Source organism: Cynocephalus volans, chromosome 9, assembly GCF_027409185.1.
Source record: "Cynocephalus volans isolate mCynVol1 chromosome 9, mCynVol1.pri, whole genome shotgun sequence".
Taxonomy (NCBI): Eukaryota; Metazoa; Chordata; class Mammalia; order Dermoptera; family Cynocephalidae; genus Cynocephalus; species Cynocephalus volans.
In genome coordinates, this window is record NC_084468.1 from 92143477 (window position 1) to 92164583 (window position 21107).

The 21107-nt window shown below is 34.9% G+C and overlaps 1 protein-coding gene and 1 pseudogene across 1 annotated transcript in view; both read left to right on the forward strand.

Annotated features, from left to right (window-relative positions):
* Positions 1 to 21107, forward strand: part of GSTCD (glutathione S-transferase C-terminal domain containing) — a 153776-nt gene that overhangs the window by 22678 nt on the left and 109991 nt on the right. The gene's annotated exons all lie outside the window — the stretch shown is intronic.
* On the forward strand, positions 646 to 3319 carry LOC134386331 (eukaryotic translation initiation factor 4E type 2-like; annotated as a pseudogene).

The window sequence follows — 21107 nt, forward strand, 5'->3', positions numbered from 1 at the left end:
TTTTACATTTGCTGTTTTCAGTTCTAGCAATTTACAACATTGTCTGGTAGTAGGATCTTTGTGAAATGAAATTATTACATAAGGGGTATGGTGAATCACTATGAATGTGTTCTCAGGATTTGTGTTCTTGTTCTGTCTTTTAGGAGAGATTGTATTGTAATAAGATTTTATTGGTACTTGGTTCATTTGGATGTCTTGAAGACTGACTCCTTATACCAAATACATCAGGATTTTGGTGCATATTATAAGAATCATCCTCTTATAATAACACATTATTATATTAGATGAAATCTAATATATATTTTTAAACCCATCCAATCTGCCATCCTCTCCTCTCCATTTTTCACTTTGCTTCTTACATACCATCTCCTGAACTTTTCACTTTTTCTCTTATACAACCTGTAATTACTATCTCTATGTCTTCACTTTTATTTTTCTTCCAGTGATGAATATTATTCTTCCTTTCCTTTTGCCTGTTGAGATTATATTCATCTTCTAAAGATCAATTCAGATGCTGCTTCTTTCATTAAGCCTTCTGTGGATTCAGCCTTCCTTACTTTGAAACCTGGCCGTGGGACTACCTAGCTAGCTAACCTATGGCCAAATACTTAAACTTCTCTGTGCCTCAATTGTCTCATCCGTAGAATGGGGATAATAACAGTATATACTTTATGGATTTTTGGTATGTTCAATGCATTATTATATAAAGCATTTAATATAGTGCATAATAAATTGTAAATGTTACATTAGCTAATATAGCAGTCAAAATTAATCACTCCCTTTCAACATTCCTTTGGCGCTTTCTTATACTTAATTTTTGGTACTTACATTATGTTTCTCTTACACCATAATTATTTTTGTACATGTTTTTCTTTTCAACTAGACTGTTTGCTCTTTAAATATAGAACTCCTGTGGATAAGTACTTAATAATTTTTTATTAAATTGAATGAATTGAAACTATGGATCCTTTTCTTAACTTCCCAAATTTGTGCTTCAACTGGGCAATTCTTTGGATTTTTTTGTCTCAGGTAGATTTCAAAGGCTAAAATAATTGAGATTATTTAGTTTGAAGAAAAGAGAACTGAGGATTTAATATACATTATAATGATCATGATGATGATAATGATATTTTTATGGACTGTTTGGGAGTAAACTGCAGACATTATTCCCCTTTACTCCTAAATACTTAACTATTTCCTAAGAACAGTGACATTCTCGTACATAGTCATAGTACAATTATCAAAACAGGATATTTAATTCGCTACATATTATTATCTAACCTATAGTCCAGTAGATTGTGGAACATTTAATTGTATGTCTCTTTAGTCCCCTTCAATGTGAGATAGTTTCTAGCCTTTCTTAGTCTTTCATACATGGACTTCTTTTTTAATAGTTGAGGCCAGTTTTTGTAGAGAAAAGTTTCTCATTTTGGATTTGTCTAATGTTTCCTCATGACTAGATTCAAGTTATGTGTTTTTGGCATGAATATCACAGAAGTGATTGTTTGTCCATCTTAGTGCATCCTATCAGGAGGCCGGCATGTTATGTCGGTTTGTACGCAGTGATATTAACTTTGGTTAAGGTGGTGTCTACCAGATGTCTTTCCTATAAGTTTACTATTTTTTGCCTTGTTGAATTAATAAGCAATTTAGTAGGGAGCTACTTGCAGACTATGTAACATCTTGTTTCTTTTCAAACTTTAACTCACTAGTTTACATTTATTTGATGCTTCTTGCAAACTGCTGGGTTTTCTTTCAACTCTGCCATCCTTCTGTATTTATTAGTTGCCACTCTACTATAAGAAAGGTTTACAAGAAAGTTTTTGCCCCTGTCTTTATTTCTTTGTTTATTTATTATCAGTATCAAGTCATGAATTTTTATTTTATTAAATAAGTTAGAATCCATCACTGTCATTATTTATTTTAATACTCAAGTTGTCCTACATGTGAGTCCCTTCAAGCTAGGTCCTGATCCTTTGGAAATGCCCCAATCATTCTATGACCACTTCCTTAATTTCTAGCATTTTGCTTTTTCTTTAAAAAAAAAAGGGGGGGGGGCGGCATATGTGGAGTATACTAACATTAATAGAGCAAATGTATTTCACAGGACCTAGCTTCCAAAGCCCTGTAGTTTCAGGTATAGCCTAACTTTTTAAAATTACAGATAGAAATGTTAAGCTTGTGAAAGACAGGAAACTTTCCCCAGGCTAAATAAAGCCTCTGTTGTAGAAAATGAATTGGAACACAGCAAAATTGCTGGCCCCAAGGGCAGATGTCCTTGGTGCAGCTAAACCTAATGATTGTTGCCATGACAATTATCTTACTGTTCTTTTTGTTTATGTTCCTTTTCTGTAACTTTCTGGCCTGGAGAATAAATACTGAGAGAAGATCCTAGTTTGGTGTTAATTTTCTGAGGAATGCCTCTCTCTTGAGGGTTTGTGGAAATTAACCCCTTCGGGGCTTCTCATTGCTCAGAAGAAATGGGCTTTGAGTAATCTTTTGCGTCTCCATCACCCTGGGAGAGATGACATATATACTCAGAATTCTCATGTAGATAATTGTGATAAGAAGTATCTATACAAGATAAATTCTATAAAGTGAAGAATAAAAGCTTTAAGTTGGAGAGAATGAACAAGTTCAATGCCTTGAAAGATGATGACAGTGGGGACCATAATCAGAATGAAGAAAACAGCTCACAGAAGGATGGTGAGAAGGAAACAAAGGAACGAGACAAGAGTCAGACCAGCAGCAAGGAGAACCCCTAGCCATCCACCAGCTCAGAAAGCTATGAACAGAATATCAGATTGGCACTTTTGCCTCGGTGGAGCAATACTAGAGGTTTTATAGCCACATAGTATGTCTTGGAGACCTGACAGGCCACAGTGACTTCCATCTTTTCAAAGAAGGAATTAAAACCCTGTGGAAAGATGATGCAAATGAAAACGGTGGTTGGTGGATTATTTGGCTGTGGAGGGGTTTAGCCTCCCATTGCTGGGAGAATTTCACCATGGCCATATTGAGGGAACAGTTTATGATTAGGGAGGAGATCTGTGGAGCTGTGATCTCTGTCTGCTTTCCAGAGGATGTTCTTTCAATATGGAATGAGAGAGCCAGTGACCAAGCACCCACAACCCAAATCTGGGATTAGCTTCAGTGAGTGCTTAACCTACTTCCCAACACCATTATGGAATACAAACTCACACTGACAGCATTGAAATGCCATGCAACCTGGGCCCCAAAGGCTCCTTTTTCAAAATCTTTGGAAGCTATGGTTGAATGTGCCATGACTGTCTCCCTCTCTGGATGGCACCATTGTTGAAGTTGGCATCATCAGAGTCTCTCATTCTGTTGGTATGCTACCTGGAAGATCTTTCTGTCTTGGACAAGAGGAATTGGAAGAGCATTTTATGTTTTCAGATCAGGCTGATGTGCAACAGTTATAACAACAGCTGAGATAAATGATGCTAAACTAAAAAAAACCCAACAAACTTTAAGTTAGTGTTAATCATGTCCCCTGATAAAAAGAGATTTGCCTGTTATCATCCTCTGTTCTTGCATTGTGAATTTTTGTCCTCTGAGTATGAAAGAGCGAATGTATTAGTACTTTTATGTTGCTTAGAATACCTGAAACTGGGTAATTTATAATGAAATAAAATTTCTTACAGTTTGGAGGCTGGGAAGTCCAACATCCAGGGAACATATCTGGTGAAGCCTTTTCTCTTGATGGTGACTCTCCACAGCAATGCAGGGTGTTACATGGCTAATGGCTGAGCAAGAGAGAGGTAGCCTCACTTGCTCTCCTTACAAGGCCATTATAACCATGCCCATGATCACCCGTTAAACTATCAACCTATTACTCCATGAAAGGATCAATCCATTCCCTAGGGCACTGTCCCCACAATCTAATCACCTCTTAAAGACCCCACCTTTCAATTACCATAATTGCATTTTCCACTCTTTTAATGCTGTTACAATGAGGGTCATTCCCAACACATGAACTTTTGGGGGACATTCAACCCATAGCAGGAACTGAATATAGTCTTTAGCCTTAAGACCTAGAACAGAGCTGGCCTAAGCCAGCTTGCTTTATTTCCCTGTGACCCTCTCTGTTCTCCAGTTGTTCTTAGGTAGATGGTTCCTACATTATGAGTTGATACTAGCTCAGAATATAGTTATATATTCCATATCAGTCATATAGGAGGGAGGAGAGTCAGAGTATGACGTTACAGACAATAAAGAAGACAGGAGGATAGTTGCTTAGGTGTTGTTCCACGTATAATCTCTTTTATTTCTACATGCATTATATGGCCCAATTAAGTGTAGCTGAACCTTGGTTTTTGTGTACCTCAGCTTCCTGAGAGTACTATCTCCTAGGGAGAGTAATATGGGGATAGTGCATAAAAACTGTATACATCACCACCCACTCACCCTCACCTCTTACCGTTTAGTTTAGAGTATATACTCAGTTGAGATAAAAGAAAAAAAATGCCAGAATTTTACCACAAGGAGATAATAAGCCCTCTCCTTTCTAGAGAGCTTTAAACCTAGTAGATGTCATTGCTTATGATAGTTATATATGAATTCTTAGAACGTGAATTATGAAGTAGTGTATTCTAATTCATTTTATGTAGATCACTGATTGAATTTATGGTTCTAAGGGAGTGTGTGATTTTTTATCCTAGTGGCATATTAGCCTCTCTTAGTAGCAATATATTTCTTTTTTTATCCACCTTTGTGTATAGTAATTATAGATGATGAATGTTTTAAATGTAAAAGCTTATCCTGATGAGGACCATATATGTAAATATTTCATTTTTCCCCCATTTAACTTCTGTGAAATATTTGTGGTTGAAAGAACAAATTGATTCTTGACATCAGGGAAGAATATAAAATAAGGTAGTGATATATGATATAACTAGTAAAAATTGTCCTCAGTGCAAAGTTTGTGCCTTCATTCACACCCCATTTGTTGTGTGTTTCTACAAACAAACAGGAGCACCCCTCCTTTCTTCTTCTAGCAGATGTGATTTGTAAGCAAAGGAAGAATGTGGTCAAGGTCTTTGGAGAGGAGTGGATTCAAGGTAGATAATGGAAGGTCTAAAGGGAGTCTTTCCCCCTATCAGTGATTCTTAACCAGGTAGTTACCAGCCGTTGGGGATATGGTCAATGTGTAGAAGCATTCTTGCCAGAAAGCCAGGGATGCTAACAGTTCATGATAACAAAGAATTGTCTCGCTCACAATGTCAGTAGTGCCCTCCTGTGGGGAGTCCAAAACATAAAAGCTTGTTCTAGGGCCTTCAGGCATGGTGTACAGATGCTTCTCTTCCCTAAACCATTGCTTTTTAATCTAAGACAAACATCAGAACCATTTGGAAGACTGGTTAAAACATATTGCTGGGCTTTCCCCCAGAGTTTCTCATACAGGTCTGGGGTGGAGCGCTACAATGTTATCTCTGAGAAGTATGCTGGTGATGCTGCTTGTGCTGCTATGGGGACCACATCGAGTGAAGTATTTCTCTAAGCAGCTGATATAATGCATGTATTGGCTGCTTTGATTTCAGTCTTGCCACCAAAATAACATGAACAATATTAAAGCTGTCCAAATTTTTCAATAGCTTAATTATTTTTCTCTTTTTAGCATGGAATGTCATATATAAGAGCTTATCTGTACCTCTGAGCCATTTGAACTATTAAAACTTCTACTTTAGGCCAATTATACCAGCAAATATAGGTAGGAGTGTCCTAAACATGTAAATAAAATATCTCTTTTAAGAAAAAAAATTTTTTTTTCTGAAATACTAGTCTTAGATTTTATTTTTTTTACTTCATCACACTAGACTAGATTCAAAATTAGCATTTTTTTTCTTTTAAAAAATTATCCTTAGATAATGTAGGGATATATTCTCCCCAACATTTTTTCTTTTTGTCTGTATTGAATAACTTTTGATTATAAGGCTGTTATATTTTGAATTTTTGGCATTTAAAATATTAATAGCACACTAAGAGCATGTGATCAAAGGTGTTTCTTTTTTCTTTTCTGGAAAAAGTTTCTTTAACATAAATATTTTTTATTTATTTCAGTTATTCTTATCTCTGAAATTTAAAACCTGACCATATTTGACATAGAAATCTACAAATTTATACTTTTCTCTCTGTCAGTAAATTCTCAACAAGTATTTTGGTGCTTTTAAAAAATTTTCTTTTTATATAAAGTATTTATTTACACAGTCTTGTAATCTGAAGTTAAATGCCTCTAAAAGATAGTATATATAAACATGGACAGAATTTATATTAAATAGTTTAAAATGTAGTAAGATTGTAAAGAACAAGTATGTTATTTGCTTAGTTGTGCTCGTTTGATTCAATGCCAAAACACTAATATATATCAGTATAGAAATTAAAATAGATGTATATCACATACGTATATGTATTATATATTATATTTATAAATGATACAGAGCAAACCATGTGTTCAATTCATCTTCTTTTTTTAGCAGAAAGTTAGAGAAGTCAGCTAGAGTAATAGTAGAAAGAATTGAAACTGGCAGAGAGGTGAGTAAAATTTTACTCAGCAAAATTCTCCCAATTAGAGCATTAAACATTTCTTATATAAAAAAGTGTTACTCTTTTGTAGAATACTAATTAGTTATGCTTGGTAATCAAGACAGGTAGTACTGATGGTAGGACTGAAAATCAACACCTAGGTACAATATGTGATGCTCAAATCAGGATAATTAGTGTATTTAACATTATACAATGTAATCATTTTTTATGGTGATTTACCAGTTTCTTGCTAAACTTCCTACCCCCGCTTCCCACCTCTGGTGGCCTCAGTTCTGTTCTCTCCTTTGAAAATCAATAAATTATTGTGATTGTTGTATCTTCCTCTTTATCATTTCTTATTTATTTGTTTGCTACCTCTAACTTATGGACATGCAGTATTTATCTTTCTGTGCCTGGCTAATTATTTCACTTAATCATAATTTTTTCTAAGTTCATCCATGTTGCTGTGAATGGCAGAATTTCATTCTTTTTTATGGCAGAGTAGTATTCTATTGTGTATATATACCACATTTGCCTTATCCAGTAGTCCATCAGTGGACATTTAGGTTGGTTCCAACTCTTATCTCATAAATAGAACTGTGATAAACGTGGAAGTACAGGTATCCCTTTGACATGATGATTTCCATTCCTTTGGGTATATACCCAGCTGTGGGATTGCTAGATCATATGGCAGTTCCATCTGTAGTTGTTTGAGGAACCTCCATACTGTTTTCCGTAATAGCTGCACTAATTTACAGTCCCACCAACAGTGTAGGAGTGTTCCCCTTTTTCCTCATCCTTGTCAGCATTTGTTATTCTCTGTCTTTTTGATATTGGCCAAAACTGGGGTGAAATGCTGTCTCAGTGTGGTCTAAATTTGCATTTCCATAATGCTGAGTTGCTGAGCATTTTTTCATGTGTCTGTTGGCCGTTTAAATATCTTCCTTTGAGAAATAAATATATATTCAGCTCCTTTGCCCATTTTTTAATTGAGTTACTTGTTTTTTTACTGTGAAGTTGTTTTAGTTCCTTGTTTATTAATCCCTTGTCAGATGTGTAGTTTGCAAATATTTTCTCTCATTATGTAGGTTGTCTTCTTGCTTTGCTGTTTCTTTTGCCCTGCAAAAGCTTTTTAGTTTGACAGAATCCCATTTGTTTATTTTTTCTTTTGTTGCCTGTGCTTTTGGGGTATTATTCATAAAGTCTTTGTCCATTACTACTTCCTGAAGTGTTTCCTCTGTGTATTCTTTTAGGAATTTTATTGTTTCACATCTTATATTTCAGTCTTGAATCCATTTTGTTTTGATTTTGGCATATGGTGAGAGGCACGGGTCTAGTTTTATTCTACTACATATGTATGTCCAGTTTTTCCAGCACCATTTGTTGAAGAGGTATTCTTTTCCCCAGTGTATGATCTTGTTGCCTTTGTCAAAGAACAGTTGGCTGTAAGTATGTGGGTTGATTTCAGAACTCTCTGTTCTGTTCAATTGGACCAAAAGTCTGTTTTTATGCCATACCTTGCTGTTTTGGTCCCTATAGCTTTGTAGTATAATTTGAAGTCAGGTGGTGTTATGCCTCTAGCTTTATTTATTTATTTATTTATTTATTTATTTATTTATTTATTTATTTTTGCTTAGGATTGCTTTGGCTATTTGGGGTCTTTTCTTGTTCCATATGAATGTTTGGATTGTTTTTTTCTGTTTCTGTGAAGAATGTCATTGATATTTTGATGGGAATTGCATTGCCTCTGTAGATCACTTTGGGTAGTATGGACAGTTTCACCATGTTAATTCTTCCTATCCAAGAACATGGAATGTCTTTTAATCTTTATGTGTCCTCTTTAATTTCTTTTAGCAGTGATTTTTAGTTCTTGTACAAATCTTTCACCTCTTTAGTTAAACCTATTCCCAGGTATTTTATTTTTTTGGTGACTATTGAAAGTGTGCTGGCTTTATTGATTTCTTTTTCTGCTAGTTTGTTGTTGGAGTATAAAAACACTACTGATTTTTGCATATTAATTTTGTATCCTGCAACTTTTCTGAAGTTGTTTATCATCTATCAGAGTTTTTTTGTAGAGTCTTCAGGCTTTTCCCTATATAGAATCATGTCATCTGCAAACAGGGACAGTTTGACTTTGTCTTTTCCAGGCAGGATACCCTTTCTTTCTCTTGCCTGAGTGCTCTGGCTAACACATCCAATACTATGTTACATAGGAGTGGTGAGAATGGGCATCCTTATCTTGTTCCTGTTCTTGTTCCTCAAAAGCTGAAAGCTTTCTCCCATTCAGCATGTTATTATGGTGGGTTTGTTGTATATGGCTTTTATAGTATTGAGTTACCTAATACCTAATTTGCTGAGAGTCTTTATCATGAAAGGATGTTGAATTTGTCAAATACTTTTTCTGCATCTATCGAGGTAATCATATGGTTTTTGTCATTAATTTTGTTGATGTAATGTATCACATTTATTGACTTGTGTATTTTGAACCATCCTTGCATCCCAGGCACAAATCCCTGACCATGGTATATAATATTTTTCATGTGTTGATTTATTCTGTTTACTAATGTTTAGTTGAGGATTTTTACATCTATGGCCATCAGAGATATTGGCCTATAGTCTTCTTTTTGTTTCTTGTCTCTTTGTCTGGTTTTGGTATGGGTGATGCTGCCCTTATAGAATGAGTTTAAGAATGAATTGAAATGAACTGTTTCAATCTTTTGCAATAGTTCGAAGAGAATTGGTATTAATTCCTGTTTCAAGTTTTGGTAGAATTTAACAGTAAAGCTATCTGGACCTGGGCTTTTCTTTGTTGCAACACTGCTGATTACTGCTACAGTCTTTTTGCTTGTTACTAGTCTGTTTAGGATTTCTGTTTCTTCTTGATTCAGGCTTGGTAGTTTGTATGTGTCCAGAAACTTATCTGTTTCCTCCAGGTTTCCAAATTTCTTGGCAAATAGTTCTTTATAATAGTCTCTAATAAGTCTTTGTATTTCTGTGGTATTGGTTGTCATGTCTCCTTTTTCATTTCTGATTTTTGTTATTTGGGTCATCTCTTTTCTTTTTTTTTCTTAGTTAGGCTAGGTAATGGTTTGTGTGTTTTACTTATCTTCTTAAAAAACCAACTTTTTGTTTCATTTTGGGGGTATCTATTTCATTTAGTTCTGCTCTGATCTTAATTATTTTTTTCCATCTACTAATTTTGGGATAGGATTTTTCTTGTTTTTCTAGTTTGTTGAGGTGTAGTGTTAGGTTGTTCATTTGAAATCTTTCTATTCCTTTTATGTAAGCATTTATTGCAAAATTTAAATTTCCCTCTCAGTACTGCTTTTGCAGTGTCCCACAGATTTTGGTATGATGTATCTTTATTTTCATTAGTTTCAAGAATTGTTTTTATTTCCTTTTTAATATCTTCTTGGATCCATAGGTTGTTCAGGAGTATGTTGTTTAATTTCCATATATTTGTATAGTTTCTAGAGTTTCACTTATTATTGATTTCTAGTTTAAATCCATTGTGATCCAAAAAGGTACTTGAAATGATTGCAGTTTCCTAAAATTTGTTGAGATTGATTTGTGACCTAAAATGCAGTCTATCCTAGAGAATGTTCCATGTGCTAATGAGAAGAATGTATATTCTGTAGTTGTTGGATGACATGTTCTGTACATATCTGCCACATCCAGTTGGTTTAAAGTGTAGTTTAAACCCTGTGTTTCTCTGTTGCTTTGTTGCCTAGATGATCTGTCCATTGCTGAGAGAGGAGTGTTCATGTCCCCAGCTATTATCATATTGGAGTCTTGTTCTTTAGGTTTAATAGTGTTTGCTGTATATATATTTATGATTGTTGTATCTTCTTGCTGAATAGATCTCTATTGTTATGTAATGGCCTTTGTCTCTTTTTATGGTATTTTGGCTTAAAGGCTATTTTATATGATATAGCTACTTCTGTTCATTGTTGACTTCCATATGTGGGTAAATCTTTTTTCATCCCATCATTAGTCCATGTGTGTCTTTACAGGTGACATGAGTCTCTTCAAGACAACATATAATTGGTTCTAGATTTTTAATCCAGTCAGTCTTTGTCTTTTGAGTGGGGAATTTAATCCATTTACATTTAGGGTTATTATTGAAACATTGTTTTTCTCCTGGCATTTTATCAATTTACATTTGGATGTTTTAAATATCTTTTATTCCTTTTTTCCCCTTTTATTGTTTGTCTTTGGCTTTTGTTAATTTTTTGAGGTGGTAAGAGATAGTTTCCTTCTCTTCCTCATTTGCATTTTTGTCCTACCAGTGGGTTTTGTTCTTTCTTGTGTATTTGTGGTAGTGGTTATCATTTTTCAGATTCCAAATACAGGACTCCTCTGAGGATTTCTTGTAGGGCTGGTCATGTGATGGTGAACTCCGGTTCTTTTTGTCTGGGAAAAAATCTATTTCTTCCTCATTTGTTAAGGATGGCCTTGCTGGGTATGTTATTCTTGGTTGGCATTTTTTTCTTTTAGTATTTTAAGTATATCATCCCATTTTCTTCTGGCCTGTAGAGTTTCTGTTGAGAAGTCTGCTGTTAGTTTGATACACGCTCCCTTTTAGGTTACTTGACACTTTTCTCTTGCTTCTTTTAATATTCTCTCTTTGTCTTTCAGTTTTGCCAGTTTGACTGTAGCATGTCTTGGAGATGATTTTTTTTGTTGAAACTATTTGGGGATCTTTGAGCTTCCAGGATCTGAAAGTCCATGTCTCTTCCTATACCTGGGAAGTTTTCCGCTATTATTTCATTGAATAGGTTTTCAATGCCTTTTCCTCTCTCCTCCCCTTCTGGAACTCCTATAATTCAGATGTCTGTGTGCTTAAGGTTGTCTGCTAGCTCTCTTAGATTTTCTTCACTATTTTTAATTCTTTTTTCTGTCCAACTGGGTTATTTCAAAAAGATCGTCTTCAAGATCAGAAATTCTTTCTTTTGCTTGCTCTATCATGCTGCTTAAGCTCTCAGTTTTGCTTTTTATCTCACTGAGTGAATTCTTCAGTTCTAGGAGTTTTGCTGCATTCATTTTTAAGGTATTAATCTCTCTGTACATTTCCTCCATCATATCCTGGATACAGTTTCTGCTTTTGCTGTGTTATGTAAAGGAGTCTTCTTGTGTCTCATTGAGTTTCCTTAAGATTATTGCTTGGAATTCCTTATCCGTCATTTCAAGGATTTCCTGCTCTATGGGGTCTGGTACTTGAGAATTATTGTATTCCTTTAGTGGTGTCATATTTTCTTTTTTTTTTTTTTTTTTCTTATTTCTGGTATCTCTATGCTGATGTCTGGTCATCTGGTAAAGCAGTTGCTTCTTTTACTCTGGAGTGGGCTTTGAGGAGAGAGACTTCCTCCTGTACATTTGTTTTATCTTGACCATTGAATAGGGTGTTTTCATATTGGTTCTGGGTAGACATAGTTGTATAGTCTCCATGTGGGTATTTCGGCCATATTCAGTGTTTAGTTGCATGTGAGAGCCTCCATGGCCTAGGCACTTGGTGATTCGTTGCTGAGGTTAGTGAACACTGTGTTGGTTCATGAGGATGTGAGTGAGCTCTCAAGATCTTGAGAAAAGTGTCTGGGTTCCCTGTTACTGTTTGGCTGGGGTTTGTGACCCTAGGTGTGCTTGTTGTCACCCCAGCTAGCATCCTGTGACCCTTATGGGTGCACTGGTGTGTAGTTGAGCTCCTCAATTTGAATGTGTGACCCTGGTTGGGGTTTCTCTTTCCTACAGGCATACTGCTCCTCCTGGGTCCTTGGTTTCTCTTGTTGGGAGATGGTTGGTGGTGATTGGGAATTTTCTTCCTTACTCTATTAGGTTAACTGTGTTTCTGAACTTATGATATATTTCATTTTGTTTTATTTATTTATTTTTAATTGAAACATAATTGATTATACATATTTATGGGGTGCAGAGTTGACTATCAGTAATTGTGTACAATATGTCATATTGTGTACAATATGATTAAATCAGTATTATTGGCGCATTTCATCATTACAAATAGTGAGTATTCTTTGTGCCCATTACCCAATATCACCATAACTCCCCTCCCTCTCCCCCTTTCCTACCTCTAGTATTCATAGTTCTGTTCTCTCCTTCCTTCCTTCCTTCTTTCCCACTTATGAGTGAGGGTATGCAGTATTTCTCTTTTTGTGCCTGACTTATTTCACTTAACATAATTTTCTCCAAGCTTATCCATGTTGCTCCAAATGGCAGAATTTCATTCTTTTTTATGGGTGAGTAGTATTCCATTGTGTGTATATACCACATTTTCTTTATCCATTCATCCATCAATGGACATTTAGGTTGGTTTCATATCATGGCTATTGTAAATAGAGCTATGATATACATGGGAATACAGATATCACTTTAACATGATGATTTCCATCCTTTGGGTATATACTCAGTAGTGGGATTGCTGGATCATATGGTTGTTCTCTCTGTAGTTTTTTGAGAAATCTCCACACTGTTTTCCATAATGGCTTTACTAATTTACAGTCCCACCAACAGTGTAGAAGAGTTCCCCTTTCTACTCATTCTCACCAGCATTTGGTATTCTCTGTCTTTTTGATAATAGCTGGTCTAACTTGGGTGAGATGAAATCTCAATGTGGTTTTGATTTCCATTTCCCTGATTCTGAGTGATTTTGAACATTTTTTCATGTACCTGTTGGCTTATTGTATATCTTCATTTGAGAAATGTCTGTTCAGCCCCTTGCCATTTTTTAATTGAGTTATTTGTGTTTTTATACTGTTAAATTGTTTGAGTTCTGTGTATGTTCTAGATATTTATCCCTTGATGGATGTATACTTTGCAAGTATTTTATCCCATTCTGTAGGTTGCCTTTTCACTTATAGTAGGTTTCAATGAGTAACTGTTATGTGAATTTTTTAAATTAAATAAATGGTAATGTATCATGTAATCTTTATTGGAAAGGAAAGTGACATAAGGAGGTACAGTACTAGTAGATAGGTATCTTTATTTTTCAGTGCTTCTTTATTTATGTGAAAGTTTAAAAGAGTTAATTAAGGTTTAAAATTTCTTCAAATGAAATATTAAAGGTTTAAGTAAGGTAAAAAAGAACCATATAAATAGTACAATTTTATTAAAATTGTGTAACAATAATACATTTTTTTATTAAACTTTATTAAAAGTTTCTTAATCCTTTAAAAAATTTACCTGAAGTAACAAAAAATAATCAAATTCTTCCCCCAGAAATAATTAAATTCCCCTCAAATTTATCTATAGCTTTAACACAATTTTTATCAAAATCTGTTCAAGTTTTTTTTTTGTAGCTATAGACAAGCTTGTTCTAAATTTTATATGGTTAAAAAAAAATTTGCAAAAGTAGAATAAAATAGAGGGAATCATTCTACTCAGTGTTAAGATTTACAGGGCTGGCAATGTTCATCGCAGCACTCTTTACAATAGCCAAGAGTTGGAACCAGCCCAAATGCCCATCATCAGATGAGTGGATACGGAAAATGTGGTACATCTACACAATGCAATACTACTCAGCTATAAAAACGAATGAAATACTGCCATTTGCAACAACATGGATGGACCTTGAGAGAATTATATTAAGTGAAACAAGTCAGGCACAGAAAGAGAAATACCACATGTTCTCACTTATTGGAGGGAGCTAAAAATTAATATATAAATTCACACACACACATACCCACATACACACACAAACCGGGGGGGGGGGGGAAGAAGATATAACAACCGCAATTGTTTGAAGTTGATGCAACAGACAAACGGAGGGGACATGGTTGGGGGGGAGGGGGGGAGGGAGAAGGGAGGGAGGTTTTGGTGATGGGGAGCATTAATCAGCTACAATGTATATCGACAAAATAAAATTTAAAAAAAATAAAAATAAAAAATAAAAAATTTAAAAAAAAAAAAAGATTTACAGGGCTGGCCGGCTAGCTCTGATGATTAGAGCACAGTGTTACAGCACCAAGGTCAAGGGGTCAGGTCCCCATACTGGCAAGCACCCCTCCCCCCAAAAAAGACTTATAGTTACAGTAATTGGAGATAGGTACATAGATCAATAAAATAGAATAGAGATCTTAGAGAAAGGTTTAAAAGCAACTCATTGGAGGAGGAATAGTCTTTTAAACAAATGTTGCTGGTCAATCGGATATCCATAAGCAAAAAGTGAATCTCTACCTAACTTGCACAACTTACATAAAAGTTAACTCAAAATAGATCCTGTACTTAACTGTAAAATTTTAAGCCAAAAACCTTTAGAAGAAAATATGGACAAAAAGCTTTGTGACTGGGGGAGTAGGCAAAGAGTTCTTATACATAATACCAAAAGCATGAACTATTAACAAAATTTTTATAAATAACACTTCATCAAAATTAAAAATCTTTGCTCTGTCAAAAATAGTTAAGAGGATGATAAAACAAGCTATAGATTGGATGAAAATATTTGTAAACATTTACAAATATCTGCAAATCTGAAGAACCACTTGGAATATATAAAAAGTTCTCAAAACTCAGCAGTTACAAACATAAATAAAAGTTCAGTTAGAAAATGGGCAAAGACATGAACAGACATTTCACCAAAGAGGATATAGGATAACACATATGCACATGAAAATTTTTTCTCCTTTTTTATGTATCAGAGAAATGTAAATTAAAACTATAATGAGATATCACTTCACACCTATCAGAATATCTAAAATAAAAAAGTAATAACATGAAATTCTGACAAGCATACCAAGAAATTGGATCACTCATACATTGCTGGTAGGAATGTAAAATGGTACAGCCACTGTAGAAAATAGTTTGGCAGTTTCTTACAAAACCATGCATTCAACTACCACAAGTCTCAGTAATTACACTCTTGGGGCATTTATCCCAGAGAAATGAAAACTATATTCATACAATAATCTACACATGACTGTTCATAACTACTTCATTCTTAGTAGCCCCCAAACAGGAAACAACCCAAGTGTTCTTCGGTAGGTGAATATTCTGACACATCCACGCAATGGACTACTACTCAACAAAAAAAGGAATGGACTTCTAATAATTGCAACAACTTGGATGGATCTCAAGGGCATTATGCTTAATGAAAAAAGCCAGTCTCAAAAGGTTACTTATACTGTATGGTTGCATTTATATAACATTATGAAAATGATAAAACTGGAGAGGTGGAGGTCAGATTAATGTTTGTCAGGGAACAGGGAAATGAATGATGGGTTGGTTGCCTCTTGTGGTGATGAGGTGATCACACAGATCTATACATGGGGTCAAATTGCATGAAGTCACATATACACTCACAAATGAATACATGTAAAAACTGGTGAGAGGGCTGACCAGTTAGTTCAGTCGGTTAGAGTGTGGTGTTGTAACACCAAGGTCAAGCATTCAGATCCCCACACTGGCTAGCTGCCAAAAAAATAAAAAAAGCAAAACTAATGAGAACTGAGTAAAGTCTATAGTTAACATTATTCTACTAAAAATTATTTCCCAGTTTTGATATTGTACCACAAGTAAAGATGTCGCCATTGGGGAAGCTGGGTGAAGGGTTCATAGGACTGTTCATTAATTTTGCAACTTCCCATTAATTTTGCAACTTCCTGTAAGTCTATAATTATTTCAAAATAAAAGGTTAAATAATAATTTGAGCAGAAATATTGAAAAAAATCAGGGAAATAAAGAATATTGAAATATAATTATTTCTTATCTCATCTTTTTCAAAAATTTTTATCAGAAAAATTCTGGAGAAGGTTTATAAATCAAAAGATAGTTTGATATAAGATACAAAGACATCTTTATTTTCTTTGTAATTAGCAATGCAGTGCTCATGTACACAGATAAACATATACTTTTACCTCTGACAGTCCATTTCCCAAGCTCCCAGAGAAATGTAGAAAGTCAAATTGACATAGCATAATTTGACTTTCATTATCAACATTGCTTCAGAGTAGTCATTAATATAGCCTAGCAAGAGCTCAAGTATTAAACCTGGCTGATAGTTTAAACTGGGCCCGTTGAAAACGTCAAGGTCCCTTGACAGTGTTATGGTTTTATATATGTTATAGTGTTATGAATGCTATGTTCATGAAGAAAAGTAGGGAAAGTTCTTTTATACTGAAAGCTTAGTAGTGTTCAGTTTTAATTATACTTTTGCATTTGACAGTACTGAAAACTGGGAATGATTATTTTGACGACTGAGTGAATGAGTTTGTTTTGAACTTTAATTCAGCTTGGGTGTGTAAAGGACACAGTTGTGTAACATTATACCACTAGCTAAATCCTCTGGAACCACTCTGTTTTAAGCAAAGCCTGAAAAGGGGTAGTAAGATTAAACTCAAGTTTTGTTACTTCAAAATTTTCAACAAAAACAAGTGCAAGACCAATATCTACCATAGAGGCAGCAATTCTTTAGCTAGATGAGCACTGGTAAAATGGGCTCACAGTTTTAGTACCTTAAATCCACATAGTTTATGGTTCACTGGCTTTCTTATCTATTTTTTTCCTTTTTCTCTTTTTTAAGCCATGAAACCAGATTTTCTTCTTAAGAAAATACAATGCTTTTTAAAAAAAGTGTATTAGCTATGACATGTGATTAAAGAAAAAGAGTTAAAAGCCTTTTTTTTTCTCTCTCTTGGAGTTATATGTGCTGTAATTCTTCCTAGTATTATATTATTACTTTGTTCTGTCCTCTAGGCTTAGACTTCAAGAACCCTATTTACAGTCCATATTTTTAAATACTTGGCAAACAGAGACCAGGATGACTGATTACCAAGAAAAGTTTTAATGACCAGTATCTACAGTGGATTACATAGAATCTTCTAAGATTTGCTTTTTAAAACAAAAGTATTTGATGTGAACAAATATCTATGTGATTATACAAATTTATGTGAAGTTTATTTTAATCAGGTCATTTGCAGAGTGGAAAAATTATTTGGAATGTTTTTTGTCTGTATACAAATGAACAAATTGAATTACTTATTGAATTTATTATTTATTGAACAAACAAGGAGATTTGAGTCTATTACTGACTCCACTAATCATTTATTATAGCATTAGACAAGTTTGAAAATTATCTCAATTTACTTTAGAAATATTACGAATTCACTGGTAAGAAACTTCAAATTATCTATTCAAAGGTTTTAAGTAATAGTATGTTTCAGAGATCACATTACTTCAAAAGGTTAAAATAGGATTTTTATGAGTAATGAAATATTTGTACTTGTTTCTGAAAACCAGTACCAGCTAAGGGTTCTAATCCTTCTTCAATAAGTGTTGAAATGTAGTTGCAGTGTGACCATTTTAATTCAGCAAGACTTTTCTGGTGAACGGATCTGGAGCACCATTCCAATTCTGCTATGTTTCCAGCAGCACTCTTGTTATCTTACAGCTGAAGATGTGTACCCACTTCAAGATAAGAATTTTCCTGAGAATGTTTTTTCATTTTTTTCTTTACTAGTTTTTCCAGTAATCAAAACAATGGGCACCATAATGACAGACTTTGATGCTTTAGAATGAGACAACTTTGGATGAAAATTCATAAATATTTTACATAAATTAATGAGTGAATTGTCAGTAAGAACCTATTTTAAGTGGAGTAAACTTAATGTTGAGTGTCATCCAGAAGCAATGATGAGGAATAGGGGAGAAGTTTTACTCTAAAACAATAAAGTATTTATTTAGTATTAAATTCCAGCTTTCAACATCATTTCTAATGAAGATAAAGGACTGAACAATATTTGGAAATATTTGCCGAGTTATATAAAAACTATATATAGTATATATAAATTTTATAACTGTTCTGAAAACCCTGAAAGACAACTTCTATTTATAATTAATGCAAAACTAGCTCTGTAGTAATTAATAGAGGTATTGTCTCACATAATTTATCTCCTGGATTACCTTTCCAGACTTCTTTTGAGTATCTTACAGAGAGTAACATAGTTTCTAAGCTTAAAAATTCTTGATATTAGCAAACAGAAAGGACATTGTTGGGGGGGAGGGGGGGAGGGAGAAGGGAGGGAGGTTTTGGTGATGGGGAGCAATAATCAGCCACAATGTATATCGACAAAATAAAATTTAAAAAAATAAAATAAAAAAATAAATTAAAAAAAAATTCTTGATATTGCTAAACTTTCAAGAAGTATTTTTTTTAAAAAAATTCTACTGATGTTTATAACCACATTAGGAGATGGAGAGAAAACTAATGCTGTGGTTCCTTATTTTTCAGCTAATGGAAACTAATTAGTATTATTCATTTCAGTTTAAATTAGCATTCCCTGTGCTTTTCTAGATAGTTATGATAAAGATCTGCTCAACTACACAATGAGCTACTTTATTCTGAGCTTTGAACCAGCTCTTCTCAGCACCCAAGCCCATTCATTATTTCTATTTAATTGAGCCAAGTCACATTGGAGAGGTACTTGAAGCAAGAAAATTTTCCTAATAACCATGCAATAACAATAGCTGACAGGCACTGAAACAATACAGTTGTCTAGGATTGTATCATTAGAAGAAGGAAAAAAAATTATTCTTGGGCCGACCCCATGGCTCACTCGGGAGAGTGAGGCGCTGGGAGTGCCGAGGCCACGGGTTCGGATGCTGTATAGGGATGGCCGGTGCGCTGATTGGCTGAGTGCGGTGTGGGCAACACCAAGCCGAGGGTTTGCGATCCCCTTACTGGTCACAAAAAAAAAAAAAAAAAAAAAAAAAAAAAAATCTTAACCACAGAGCAAATATGTAGTCATAATTAGAAAATTCAGTATTTAAATGGCATAAATATATGGCATTAGTAATCATAGTATAGTGTTTATAGATGTGAATTTTAAATTCATATTTGTGGAAAATTATTAAATTAGTTTTTATGTCGAAATCAGTATTCACATTTGAAAGTTGACTGTATTCTGTATACATAAATGCAAACATATACTTCCTAGGAAAAAGTAGGAATTTTGCATATAATTACACAGCAAATATTTTATAAAACTAGGGAAAGTTTTAGTTCCCAGGACAACTCCTTATCTTTAAAACAAATTATTTAAATGAAAGTTTTACTCTGACTTTTCTGTTGCAATGAGAAAACAAATGTATTTTTGTGACAGTTGTGCACATCTAACAAAGTACACATTTAAAAAAGCTATTTATAGGTTTTGGGGGGATAAATAGGATTATGCACTCGCTCTCTCTCTCTTTCTCTCTCTCTCTCTCTCTCTCTAAATAATATCTATGCCCTAGAGACATAATTACATTTTAATTTTTTAAGCAAAACAAGGAAAGGAGAGAAAACCTAGCTGTGAAAGGCAATATTAAAGAGAATGACTTAGAAAATTGCTTTCCGGTTAGGCCTACCTGCTTTCCTTCCTTCCTTCCTTCCTTCCTTCCTTCCTTCCTTCCTTCCTTCCTTCCTTCCTTCCTTCCTTCCTTCCTCCCTCCCTCCCTCCCTCCCTCCCTTCCTCCCTCCCTTCCTTCCTCCCTTCCTCCCTCCCTCCCATATTTTGGGGCTTCAACATTGACATATGTTGATCAAATCAATACTAGCATATATATTGTTACAAATCATACTTATTCTTTATGCCCTTTGTCCAATCTCTCCCTATCCCCCTCTCCCTCCCCCTCCCACCTCTGATAACCCTAGATTTCTTCTTTCTGAAAGAGTAATGGTTACTCTTTTGATTTGTTGCCTAGATGATCTGTCCAATACTGAGAGATATGTTCAGGTCCCCCCAGTATTATTGTAGAGCAGATGTTTCTTTTGTCACTCTGGAGCGAGCTTTGTGGAGAGAGACATCCTCTTCTTTTCTTTGGTTTCTGCTGGTGACTCTCTATGTGTCAATGCACTCCAGTGGCTGGCGTTCCATCTGCGTGGTGGTTGTAGCACCTAGCCACTTTCGTGGCAGCCATGGTTATTGTGGTGGCTGTGGTGGGCCACCCACATGGAGGTGATGTTTTTGGCATGCTCCTTGGCACTGGCAGTGTACCTGGTTGTTGGGGGGGGGGTGTCTGGTCCCCAGATCCAGACCTCAGGACCCCGTGCAAGCCCCCAAGGAGCTGGAGGTGTGCCTGGTTGTGGGAGGGGGGTCTGGTCCCCAGATGCATGCCTCAGGACCCTGGATGAGGCCTACCTGCTTTCATTTAATCTGGATGGTTTATTGTAAAGTTGTGTCATCATTGGTTAATCAGACTATGATCTGACTGAAAAGATGCCTTTAACTAAGTTTCTTTGTTTATAAATAAGTGCTTTTGATGAAGTTATTTTAAGTGAAGATAAATCTCATTAATGAGCAGTATTCATATTTACATAGCTACTCTTCATGAGATTTTAGATTTTGAGATAGACTCTTGAACACTCTTTAAAATGTGACTGTGTCAGTCAGATTCCCAATAGGAAAAGATGGTGCATTCAGGTTGGGATGAGGATATATGAGGATGATTTGTATAAAAAGAGATTAATTACAAAGTTGTGGGCAGGGTCTCCAAACCATAAAGTGATTAGTTCAGGAACCTGCAATTAATAACTGCAGAGCTGTTTCCACCTCTGGGTCTGACTGCATGTGGAAAGG